The sequence below is a fragment of the Ranitomeya variabilis genome, chromosome 3, assembly GCF_051348905.1.
Source record: "Ranitomeya variabilis isolate aRanVar5 chromosome 3, aRanVar5.hap1, whole genome shotgun sequence".
Taxonomy (NCBI): Eukaryota; Metazoa; Chordata; class Amphibia; order Anura; family Dendrobatidae; genus Ranitomeya; species Ranitomeya variabilis.
Window position 1 is genome coordinate 520,566,936 of NC_135234.1, and position 12,816 is coordinate 520,579,751.

Here is a 12,816-nt window from a genome sequence, read left to right on the forward strand (position 1 = left end):
ATTTGCATTATCATGTAGCTTCCCTGCTCTATGCTCTACATGGAAGTTGAAATCTTGTAGTGCTAAGAACCAATGGGTGACCCTAGCATTTTCCCCCTTTGTTTCCCTCATCCATCTGAGAGGGGCATGGTCAGATACCAACATAAACTTACGTTCTACCAGATAGTACCGCAATGTGTCTACCGCCCACTTTATGGCCAAGCACTTCTTCTCTATGGCTGAATAATTCCTCTCACATGAGGACAGCTATCTACCCAGGTATAGAACAGGGTGCTCCTCCCCTTGTATCTCCTGGGAAAGGACTGCTCTTACCCCAACATCTGAGGCACCTGTTTGGAGTATAAACTCTTTCTAAAAGTCAAGGGCCACCAGAACCGGACTGTTACACAGAGCCCCTTTGTTTCTTAAAAGGTCATCTCAGCCTCTTCAGACCATTTGTTGATAACCGATTTCATTCCCTTAAAGAGGTCAGTCAGGGGCGTGGTCATCATGGCGAAGTTCAGTATGAACCTCCTGTAGTAGCTTGCATTGTCCCATGATATATCCAAGGTACTTGGCTTCTCCTTTCCCCAAGGTACATTTCTTCAGGTTTATTGAAAATCCAACCTTCCTTAGAGCATCAAACACCGCCTGGACCTATTTCGATAACTCTCCCAGTCAGGGCTAAAGATAACAATGTCATCCAGGTATGCAGTGGCATATTGCTTATGGAGTGTTAGGTATGAGCGAGCATACTCGGTAATGCTCGGTACTCACCGGGATTTCCGGGATTATTAGGCTGGAGCTCGGGTCCCCACACTGCATGTTTGGCACTATTTAGAGCACCAATCAACATGCAGGGATTGTCTGCCACGCACTGTAATGCCGCAGCCACGCCGACCACCATCTTACTTCTGCCGATCTTAGCATAGGGAGAGGTTGCTGCAGCTTCATCAGAAGAAGGGATATAGTTAGGGAGGGAAGATTAACCCCCAAACTGCTTGTGCTGTAGCAATTTCCACTGTCCAACACCACCTTTTTTTTGCAGGGACAGTAGAGGCTATATTTTTGTACATCAGCTCTGTAGCTTATTAGGCAGCCTTATAAGGCTTCCTGATAGCTGCATTGCTGTTTGCACCGCTGCTGTGCAAACCAACTGCTTTTTAAAAAGCAAAAATCCTGTTGCTCCTTTCTGCACAGTTATCTTGTTTATTTGTCCACTCTTTTGTGTGCAGCAGTCCTTTTTATTGCTGCCATACTTGTCCTGAGATCATTGTAGGGAGATTGAAATTGTACTACAGTCATTGTATTTTTTCATATATCTTCCAGCCACTTTCTGCCACTTACATTGTGTTGTTTTATACACTGGACCTGAGTTTTGGTTCAGTCTACAAAAAAAAGTGAGATTCAAATTCTCACAAAGTGGATATACTTCAGTCCTGTTAGTTTGTCATATATCAGCCAGCCACTTTCTGCCACGTACATTGTGTTGTGTTATACACTGTGTTAGGGCTAGCGGAACGCACTAAATAGAGATGTTTTTATTGATATTGGTGCGTTCGCAGCCCGGGGTCCACCATGCAGGAGTACCTGCTGCTAGCAAACGGTGGCACTATATGGCGGTATGGACTAACTCAGTTAATTCACTGAGTAGCTGTGAAAGCAAAGCACTGTGCCCTGTTAGACTTCACAGAGGCACAGGCTAACTACTCAAACAGAGAGCAGTCAGCGGTCACGCATGCACCCAAAACTCCTCGCCGGAGGTGCCAGCATTCTAGGGGCTTGTTTCAGCCAGGTCCCTGAATACATACAAACACAAACTCCTCGCCGGAGGTGCCAGCATTCTAGGGGCTTATTTCAGCCGGGTCCCTGAACACACTCTCACGTGACCACACTGGCGCAAAGCACATAACAAAGAACAATGCTAGCGCATGGCCGTGCGGCCATGCGAGCCTTAAATAGTTGCAGCACGTACAGGACCTTCCTAGAAGGATCAATGAGAGGCTGCCACAGAGCGTGAGCACCTACAGGACCTTCCTGAAGGACCAATAGCCTTAGCTGCAGTATCTGATTATGTGACCCTCGATCTCCACTGAGAGATCTTACTCTGGGCATGCTCAGAACGAGAAAAGCAGGACTTAGTCCCAGAAGCGTATGCTCGCCGCTGCCCAGCACTGACTTCAATGGCAGAAGCAGGAAAGTAACTCTTTGTACAGAGTCAGACTGAGCGAGACTCTAGGACTGACATCTCCACTGAGCAGGCTCCACTGCGGCAGGAGAAGAATGGGAGACTGTAGCAGAGATGGCCCGAGATTCCCACTGTGCAGAGGCGGGAACTCGACCCCTAACACACTGGGCCTGAGTTTTGGTTCAGTCTCCAAAAAAAAAGTGAGATTCAAATTCTCTCTTTTCTTGTTCTGAGCATGCCCTGAGTAAGATCTCTCAGTGGGGATCGATGGTCACATGGTCAGGTACTGCAGCTAAGTCCATTGGTCCTTTCAGGAAGGTCCTGTAGGTGCTAGGACTAAGTCCTGCTCTGCACACACTGAGCATGCCCAGGGCAAGATCTCTCAGTGGAGATCTAGGGTCACATGCTCAGGTATGGCAGTCTCTCATTGGTCCTTCTAGGAAGGTCTTTTACTTGCTGCAGCTATATAAGGCTCGCATGGCTGCACGGCCATGCGCTAGTATCAAATCTGTTATGTGCATGCGCCAGTGTGGTCACATTTATGTGTGTTCAGGGACTCAGCTGAAATAAGCCCCTAGAATGCCGGCACCTCCGGCGAGGAGATTGTGTGCGTGGATTTAAGGCCCCAGCTGAAATAAGCCCCTAGAATACTGGCTCCTCTGGTGAGGAGATTGTATGTTTGCGTGACCACAGACTGCCTTCAGCTTGGCAGTTAGCTGTGAACTCCTGTGGGGTTAACAGGGCACAGCGTCTTGTTTCCGTGCGACTCTGTGAAGTAACAGAGTTCGCTTAAACCGCCATATAGTGCCGTCATTTGCTAGCAGCAGGTTCCTCCTGCACGGTGGACCCCGGGCTGCGAACGCACCAATAAAAACATCTATATTTAATCAGTGCGTTCCGCTAGCCCTAACAGCTTGTTTTACAGTACCATATAACGGTTGTTATTTTGGTTAGATTTTCCAAAAAATGAGGAAGTCTGGTGGAAGAGCCCTTGGGCGGTGGTTGCCAGCTGGTACTGATGTGGTGGTGGTGGTGCATCTGGTGGGAGTGGCAAAAGCACAATAGCACCTAAGGCTGGAGGTATTGAGCCAGCGTCATCGTCTGGCTACACAAGGCCTTGAAGGCTCCCTTATCTGGGAGTAGGAAAACAGCATTTAAAGCCGGAGCAGCAGGAAAAAGTTTTGGCTTTCCTTGCTGACTCAGCCTCTAGCTCTTTCGCCTCCTCTTCAGAAAGTTCCAAATATAAAAACATCGAGTCGTCAGTGGATGCTCCCGGTCTGGAACAAGACGTTTCCTTGTGTCCTTCACCCAAACTAAAAGTGAAGGATGTGTCAGGCGACACTACAGGTTACTCCATGGAGCTCTTTACACATACCATGCCTGGGTTAGAAAGGGAAATTGTTAACTGCCCATTACAAGATGAATCAGACATGGAGTGCATTGATGCACAGCTACAGCTAGATTATTATGATGTTCCTTTGACTCAGATCACTACATTGCCCTCACAGTGTACTGACCCAGAATCTGACCCTGATGAGACTATGGTGCCCCATCCCAAATGCTATAGCACCTTACACGGTGACACAGAGGAAGGTGCACATGACATTGAAGAGGAGATGATAAATGACCCAGTTGTTGACCCAGATTGGCAGCCATTGGGGGAAGAGGGTGCCGCTGCCAGTAGATCAGAAGCGGAGGAGGATGATCCGCAGCAGCCATCTACATCACAACAGCTGTCATCTGGCAGGCCCGTATCAGGCCAAAAACGTGTGTCAAAAACAAAAACAGTTTTAGGACAGCGTGGCCCTCTGGTGAAAGTAGCACAGCGTGCAATGCCTGAAAAGGTATTCCATAGTAGGAAGAGTGTAGTGTGGCAATTTTTTAATCAAGATCCGAATGATCAGTCAAAAGTTATCTGTAAGAAATGCTCAAAGACCTTTAGCAGAGTGAAGAATCTTCAAAATTTAAATACAACGTGCATGCTTAGACATTTAACCAGCATGCACTTGCAAGCCTGGACTAACTACCAAACATCACGTACCGTTGGTGTACCTGCTCAGAATGAAGGTAGTCAGCAACGCTACATTGCTTCCCTCACTGTAAGCCCACCGGTTAGGACACCACTAGCAGCAAATGTGGAGGTATCGTCGCAAGGCCAAAGCAGTCAGGGAATTACATGGTTATTGGTAGGAAACACTGTATGTAGGCCAACATCAAGAACATCATCAACCTTCTCTCAATCCGCCATGTCCACCACCAACACCACTAGTTCCACCATATGCAGCTCTCCAGTCCAGCTCACCCTACAAGAGACTCTCATTAGGAAAAAAAAGTACTTATCCTCTCATCCGCGTACACAGGGTTTGAACGCCCACATTGCTATACTAATCTCGTTAGAGATGATGCCCTACCGGTTGGTTGAAAGAGAAGCTTTCAAAGACCTGATGGCCTATGCAGTGCCACGCTATGACCTACCCAGCCAGCACTTCTTTGCGAGAAAAGCCATCCCAGCCCTCCACCAGCATGTCAAAGACCGCATTGTCCATGCACTGAGGCAATCAGTCAGAGGAAAGGAGCATCTCACAACAGATGCACGGACCAGTAGGCATGGCCAGGGACGTTACGTGTCCATCACGGCGCACTGGGTTAATGTGGTGGATGCAGGGTCCACAGGGGACAGCCATAGTGGGACAGTTCTGCCTATGGTCTAGGAAACAGTTGGCTGTAGGCGTTCGCCACCCCTCCTCCTCCTCCAGAAGTGAAAGCTCGTAAACAGAGTGCAGTCGAACGACCACTCCATCCGCAGCTGCCAGTGTTGCACACGAGGTGTCCCATTATGGAACAGCTAGTGGTAAGCGTCAGCAGGCTGTGTTACAAATGAAGTATCTGGCCGACAACAGACACACCGCGGAAGTACTGGCCGAGTACTTGCAGCAACAAACTGGCTGGGCAGTGTACATCTTGAGGCAGGCAAGTGTTATGATCCTAGTGGCTTAGGAACACAAATCTAACCAGCTAAGTAGAAAATAATAGGACGAGCTCTGGGGATGTGGTAACTGGACTAACCGCAAACCTGATCCTAACCGCACACACTATAGGCAGCCGTGGAACGTTTCCTGAAATCCTAGACGTCTCTTCATGGCCTGAGAAACTGACTACCCCTAAAGAGAAAGTAAGACCTCACTTGCCTCAGAGAAATCCCCCAGAGATATAGAAGCCCCCCACAAATAATAACGGTGAGTTAAGAGGAAAAGACAAACGCAGAGATGAAACAGGTTAAGCAAATGAGGCCCGCTAACGCTAGATAGCAGAAAATAGCAAGGGATCTGTGCGGTCAGTAAAAAACCCTATGCAAAAATATCCACGCAGAGAATGCGAGAACCCCCACACCAACTAACGATGTGGGGGGAGCAACTCAGCACCCCAGAGCACCAGCAAGCAAGGAAATCACATACTAGCAAGCTGGACAAAAACTCATCATATACTAGGAAACATCTAGAACACAGATGAGCAAAAATAAGCAAACAGAACTTAGCTTCTCTTGGAGAGACTGATAACGGATGTAGACAGGAGCAATCAGAATAGCACTGAATACAACGGCAAGGAATGAAGGACCAGGTGGATTAAATAGGAAACCTAACTAGCAGATGACGAGACAGCTGATCCTGCCAGAAACCTGCAAAAATAACAAAAAGAGCCACCAGGAGGAGCCCAAAGAGAGAACTCACACAGTACCACTCATGACAACAGGAGGGAGCCCGGAAACAGAGTTCACAACAGTACCCCCCCTTGAGGAGGGGTCACCGAACCCTCACCAGAACCCCCAGGGCGATCAGGGTGAGCCACATGGAAGGCACGAACCAAATCGGCCGCATGAACATCAGAGGCGACAACCCAGGAATTATCCTCCTGACCATAGCCCTTCCACTTAACCAAATACTGAAGCCTCCGTCTTGAAATACGAGAATCCAAGATCTTCTCCACCACGTATTCCAATTCTCCCTCAACCAGCACCGGAGCAGGAGGCTCAACAGAAGGAACCACAGGCAACACATACCTCCGCAACAAAGACCTATGGAACACATTATGGATGTTAAACGATGCCGGGAGGTCCAAGCGAAATGACACAGGGTTGAGGATTTCCAAAATTTTATAAGGACCGATAAAACGAGGTTTAAACTTAGGAGAAGAAACCTTCATAGGAACATAACGAGAAGACAACCACACCAAATCCCCCACACGAAGTCGGGGACCCACACAGCTACGACGGTTAGCAAAGCGATGAGCCTTCTCTTGTGACAACATCAAATTGTCCACCACATGGTTCCAAATCTGCTGCAACCTATCCACCACAGAATCCACCCCAGGACAGTCAGAAGACTCAACCTGACCCGAGGAAAAACGAGGATGAAATCCAGAATTACAAAAAAAAGGCGAAACCAAAGTAGCCGAACTAGCCCGATTATTAAGGGCAAACTCGGCCAATGGCAAAAAAGTCACCCAATCATCCTGGTCAGCAGAAAGAAAACATCTCAAATAAGTTTCCAAGGTCTGGTTAGTTCGCTCGGTTTGGCCATTCGTCTGAGGATGGAAGGCCGACGAAAAAGACAAATCAATGCCCATCTTAGCACAAAAGGACCGCCAAAATCTGGACACAAACTGGGATCCTCTGTCAGACACAATGTTTTCAGGGATGCCGTGCAGACGAACCACATTCTGAAAAAATAACGGAACCAAATCGGAGGAAGAAGGCAACTTAGGCAAGGGCACCAAATGGACCATTTTAGAAAAACGATCACAAACCACCCAGATGACAGACATTCTCTGAGAGACCGGAAGATCCGAAATAAAATCCATGGAAATATGCGTCCAAGGCCTCTTAGGAACCGGCAAAGGCAAAAGCAAACCACTGGCACGAGAACAGCAAGGCTTAGCCCGAGCACAAATCCCACAGGACTGCACAAAGGAACGCACATCCCGCGACAAGGAAGGCCACCAGAAGGATCTAGCCACCAAATCTCTGGTACCAAAAATCCCAGGATGACCCACCAACACTGAAGAATGGACCTCGGAAATAACTCTGCTGGTCCATCTATCTGGGACAAACAGTCTCTCTAATGGACAACGGTCAGGTCTATCCGCCTGAAATTCCTGTAACACCCGTTGCAAATCTGGGGAAATGGCAGACAAAATTACCCCCTCTTTGAGGATACCAACCGGCTCAGAAACTCCAGGGGAGTCAGGCACAAAACTCCTAGAAAGAGCATCAGCCTTCACGTTCTTCGAACCAGGAAGGTACGAGACCACAAAATCGAAACGTGAGAAAAACAACGACCAACGAGCCTGTCTAGGATTCAACCACTTGGCCGACTCAAGATAAATCAAATTTTTATGATCAGTCAAGACCACCACATGATGCTTAGCTCCCTCTAGCCAGTGTCGCCACTCCTCAAATGCCCACTTCATTGCCAACAACTCCCGATTACCAACATCATAATTTCGTTCAGCCGGCGAAAATTTTCTTGAAAAGAAGGCACATGGCTTCATCATAGAGCAATCAGAGCTTCTCTGTGACAAAACAGCCCCTGCTCCAATTTCAGAAGCATCAACCTTGACCTGGAAGGGAAGAGAGACATCTGGCTGACATAAAACTGGAGCCGAAGAAAACCGGCGCTTCAGCTTCTGAAAGGCCTCAATGGCCGCAGGAGACCAGTTAGTCACATCAGAACCCTTCTTGGTCAAATCCGTCAAAGGTTTAACCACACCAGAAAAATTAGCAATGAAGCGACGGTAAAAATTAGCAAAACCCAAGAACTTCTGAAGACTCTTAACCGATGTAGGTTGAGTCCAATCATGAATAGCCTGGACCTTGACTGGGTCCATCTCAATAGAAGGAGAAAAAATAAAGCCCAAAAAGGAAACTTTCTGGACTCCGAAGAGACATTTGGAACCCTTCACAAACAAGGCATTGGCACGCAGGACCTGAAATACCATCCTGACCTGCTTCACATGGGATTCCCAATCATCTGAAAAGACCAAAATATCATCCAGATACACAATCATAAATTTATCCAGATATTCTCGGAAGATATCGTGCATGAAGGACTGAAACACAGAAGGGGCATTAGAAAGTCCAAAAGGCATCACCAAGTACTCAAAATGGCCCTCGGGCGTATTAAATGCTGTCTTCCATTCATCGCCCTGTTTTATACGCACAAGATTATACGCACCGCGAAGATCTATCTTGGTGAACCAACTAGACCCCCTAATCCGAGCAAACAGATCAGACAACAATGGCAAGGGATACTGGAATTTGACCGTGATTTTATTTAGAAGGCGATAATCTATACAGGGTCTCAACGAACCATCCTTCTTGGCCACAAAAAAGAATCCCGCACCAAGAGTGGACGAGGAGGGGCGAATATGTCCCTTCTCCAAAGACTCCTTTACATAGCTCTGCATAGCGGCATGCTCTGGTACTGACAAATTAAACAGTCGTCCCTTAGGGAACTTACTACCAGGAATCAAATTTATAGCACAGTTACAATCCCTATGAGGAGGTAGGGCACTGGATTTGGGCTCATCAAATACATCCTGGTAGTCCGACAAAAACTCAGGGACTTCAGAAGGAGTAGAGGAAGCAATTGATACCAAGGGAGCATCGCCATGAATTCCCTGGCAACCCCAACTCAACACAGACATAGCTTTCCAATCCAGGACTGGATTATGAGCCTGCAACCATGGCAGACCCAACACGACAACGTCATGCAAATTATATATTACAAGAAAGTGAATCACCTCCTGATGTGCAGGAGTCATACACATGATCACTTGAGTCCAGTATTGAGGTTTATTCTTGGCCAATGGTGTAGCATCAATTCCCTTCAATGGAATAGGGAACTGTAATGGCTCAAGGATAAAACCACAGCGCTTGGCAAATGACAAATCCATCAGATTCAGGGTGGCACCTGAATCTACAAAAGCCATAACTGAGTAGGATGACAGAGAGCAAATCAAAGTAACAGACAAAATGAATTTAGGCTGTACAGTACCAATGGTGACAGATCTAGCAAAGTTTTTTGTGCGCTTAGAGCATGCTGAGATAACATGAGCTGAATCACCACAGTAAAAGCACAACCCATTCTGACGTCTATGATTTTGCCGTTCAATTCTAGTCAGAATCCTATCACATTGCATAGACTCAGGTTTCTGTTCAGAAAACACCGCCAGATGGTGCGCAGGTTTGCGCTCCCGCAAACGCTGATCAATCTGAATGGCCAAAGCCATTGACTCATTCAGACTCGCAGGCGTGGGGAACCCCACCATAACATTCTTAATGGCTTCAGAAAGACCTTCTCTGAAATTCGCAGCCAGGGCACACTCATTCCATTGAGTAAGCACCGACCATTTCTGAAATTTTTGACAATACACCTCAGCTTCATCCTGACCCTGAGAGAGAGCCAGCAAGGCCTTTTCTGCCTGGTTCTCCAGATTAGGTTCCTCATAAAGCAATCCAAGCGCCAGAAAAAACGCATCCACATTCAGCAATGCAGGATCTCCTGGCGCCAGGGAGAAGGCCCAATCTTGAGGAACGCCGCGTAACAGAGAGATAACAATTCTAACTTGCTGAGCGGAATCACCAGAGGAACGAGGTCTCAAAGAAAGAAATAATTTACAATTATTCTTAAAATTCAGAAACCTAGATCTATGTCCAGAAAAAAACTCAGGAATAGGTACTTTTGGCTCAGACATAGGACTGTGAACAACAAAATCCTGAATGCTTTGCACCCTTGCAGCAAGATGATCCACACTAGAAGTCAGACTCTGAATATCCATGTCTGCAGCAGAACTCAAAGCCACCCAGAGATTAAGGGGAGGAGAGAAGCAGGACAGACTGCAGAGCAGAAAAAAAAAATTGAACTCAGGATTTCTCTTATCCCACTTTTGCGATGCATTTAACACTTTGGGCCTGTTGCACTGTTATGATCCTAGTGGCTTAGGATCACAAATCTAACCAGCTAAGTAGAAAATAATAGGACGAGCTCTGGGGATGTGGTAACTGGACTAACCGCAAACCTGATCCTAACCGCACACACTATAGGCAGCCGTGGAACGTTTCCTGAAATCCTAGACGTCTCTTCACGGCCTGAGAAACTGACTACCCCTAAAGAGAAAGTAAGACCTCACTTGCCTCAGAGAAATCCCCCAGAGATATAGAAGCCCCCCACAAATAATAACGGTGAGTTAAGAGGAAAAGACAAACGCAGAGATGAAACAGGTTAAGCAAATGAGGCCCACTAACGCTAGATAGCAGAAAATAGCAAGGGATCTGTGCGGTCAGTAAAAAGCCCTATGCAAAAATATCCACGCAGAGAATGCGAGAACCCCCACACCAACTAACGATGTGGGGGGAGCAACTCAGCACCCCAGAGCACCAGCAAGCAGGGAAATCACATATTAGCAAGCTGGACAAAAACTCATCATATACTAGGAAACATCTAGAACACAGATGAGCAAAAATAAGCAAACAGAACTTAGCTTCTCTTGGAGAGACTGATAACGGATGTAGACAGGAGCAATCAGAATAGCACTGAATACAACGGCAATAGGCAAGGAATGAAGGACCAGGTGGATTAAATAGGAAACCTAACTAGCAGATGACGAGACAGCTGATCCTGCCAGAAACCTGCAAAATAACAAAAAGAGCCACCAGGAGGAGCCCAAAGAGAGAACTCACACAGTACCACTCATGACCACAGGAGGGAGCCCGGAAACAGAGTTCACAACAGGCAAGGTAGTCAGTGATAACGGAAGGAATTTTATGGCTGCCAAAGCCCTTTCAGAACTGAAAAACATACCTTGCCTGGCTCACACCTTGAACCTGGTGGTGCAGTGCTTCCTCAAAAATTATCCGGAGTTACCAGCCCTGCTACTGAAGGTGCGAAGACTTTGCTCGCACATCCGCTGGTCGCCCGTACACTCCAGCGGTATGCTGAACCATCAGCGATCGCTGAATCTTCCCCAGCACTGCCTAATAATCGATGTTGCAAAAAGGTGGAACTCCACACTGGACATGGTTCAGAGGCTGTGCGAACAGAGGCATGCTGTAATTAATTTGTGGGAGGATGCACATACAAGGGCAGGCAGTTGGATGGCAGACATGGAGTTGTCTGGTGTGCAGTGGTCGAAGCTACAAGACCTCTGTCAAGTCCTTTAGTATTTTGAGGAATGCACACGGCTGGTAAGTGCAGACGACGCCATCATAAGCATGAGCATCCCAATAATGCGTTGGCTGATGCAAAGTTTGATGCACATTAAGGAGCAGGCGTCTGCAGCCAAGGATGAGGGAAGCCTTGATGACAGTCAGCCATTGTCTGCTCAGGGAACTCTCCTGGATGAGGTGGCGGACGAAGAGGAGGAGGAGGTGGATGATAGGGATGAATATTTATGGGAGGAGGATGCTTCTCAGGGGGCAATAGAAACTGGTGGCATTGCAAGGTCAGGTACAGGGTTTTTGCGGGACACAAGTGATGTTGATTTGCAAGTAAGTGCTTCTCAACCCAGCACAAGCAGTGAATTGACACCTGGAACATTGGCCCACTTGGCTGAGTATGCCTTGTGTATCCTAAAAAGGGACCCCCGCATTATCAAAATGATGACCGATGACGATTACTGGTTGGCCTGCCTCCTGGATCCACGATATAAAGGAAAATTACAAAATATCATGCCACATGAGAACCTTGAGCAAATATTGGCTACCAAACAAGCAACTCTTGTAGACCGTTTGCTTCAGGCATTCCCAGCACACAGCGGCGGTGATGGCTCCCACAGGAGCCGTAGGAAGCAACATGGCAGAGGTGTTAGAGCTGCACAAATCCAAAGTGGCGTTGGACAGAGGGGTTTTATGACCAGGTTGTGGAGTGATTTCGCAATGACCGCTTACACGACAGGTACTGCTGCATCGATTCAAAGTGACAGGAGACAGCATTTGTCCAGAATGGTTACGAACTACTTTTCCTCCCTTATCGATGTTCTCCCTCACAGGTCATTCCCCTTTGATTACTGGGCATCTAAAATAGACACCTGGCCTGAATTGGCAGAATATGCGGTACAGGAGCTCGCTTGCCCTGCTGCTAGTGTGCTATCAGAAAGAGTCTTCAGTGCTGCTGGTTCAATACTGACCAAAAAAAGGACACATCTGGCTACCAAAAATGTTGATGATCTAACCTTCATTAAAATGAACCAATCATGGATTTCAAATTATTTCGCCCCACCCTTCCCCTGCTGACACATAGCTTGCCTGAAAAATGTCTTGCTTTTGGCCTCCTCTTACTGACATCTCCAATTCCTCCTTTTGCAGCTGCTGAATGTCCATCATAGGCCATTTTTATATCTCCCTAAATGGGCTGACTCCCCCCACAGGGCTGTGGTCACCACCTGGTGCAAACACCCGCGCGAGTGCCATTTGCATGGACAGGTGGGTGGGCCCACTCTTGGGTGATGGCACTGGCACAGGGTCCCTCATGGTACAATGAAGTGTCTCTGACGGTGGTGGTGCACAACCAACGTCAGACACACCGTCGTAATGTGAGGGGCCCTGTGCCAGTACCGCTGCCCACAAGAGAGTGTTCCCCCCAGCTTGAACAGTG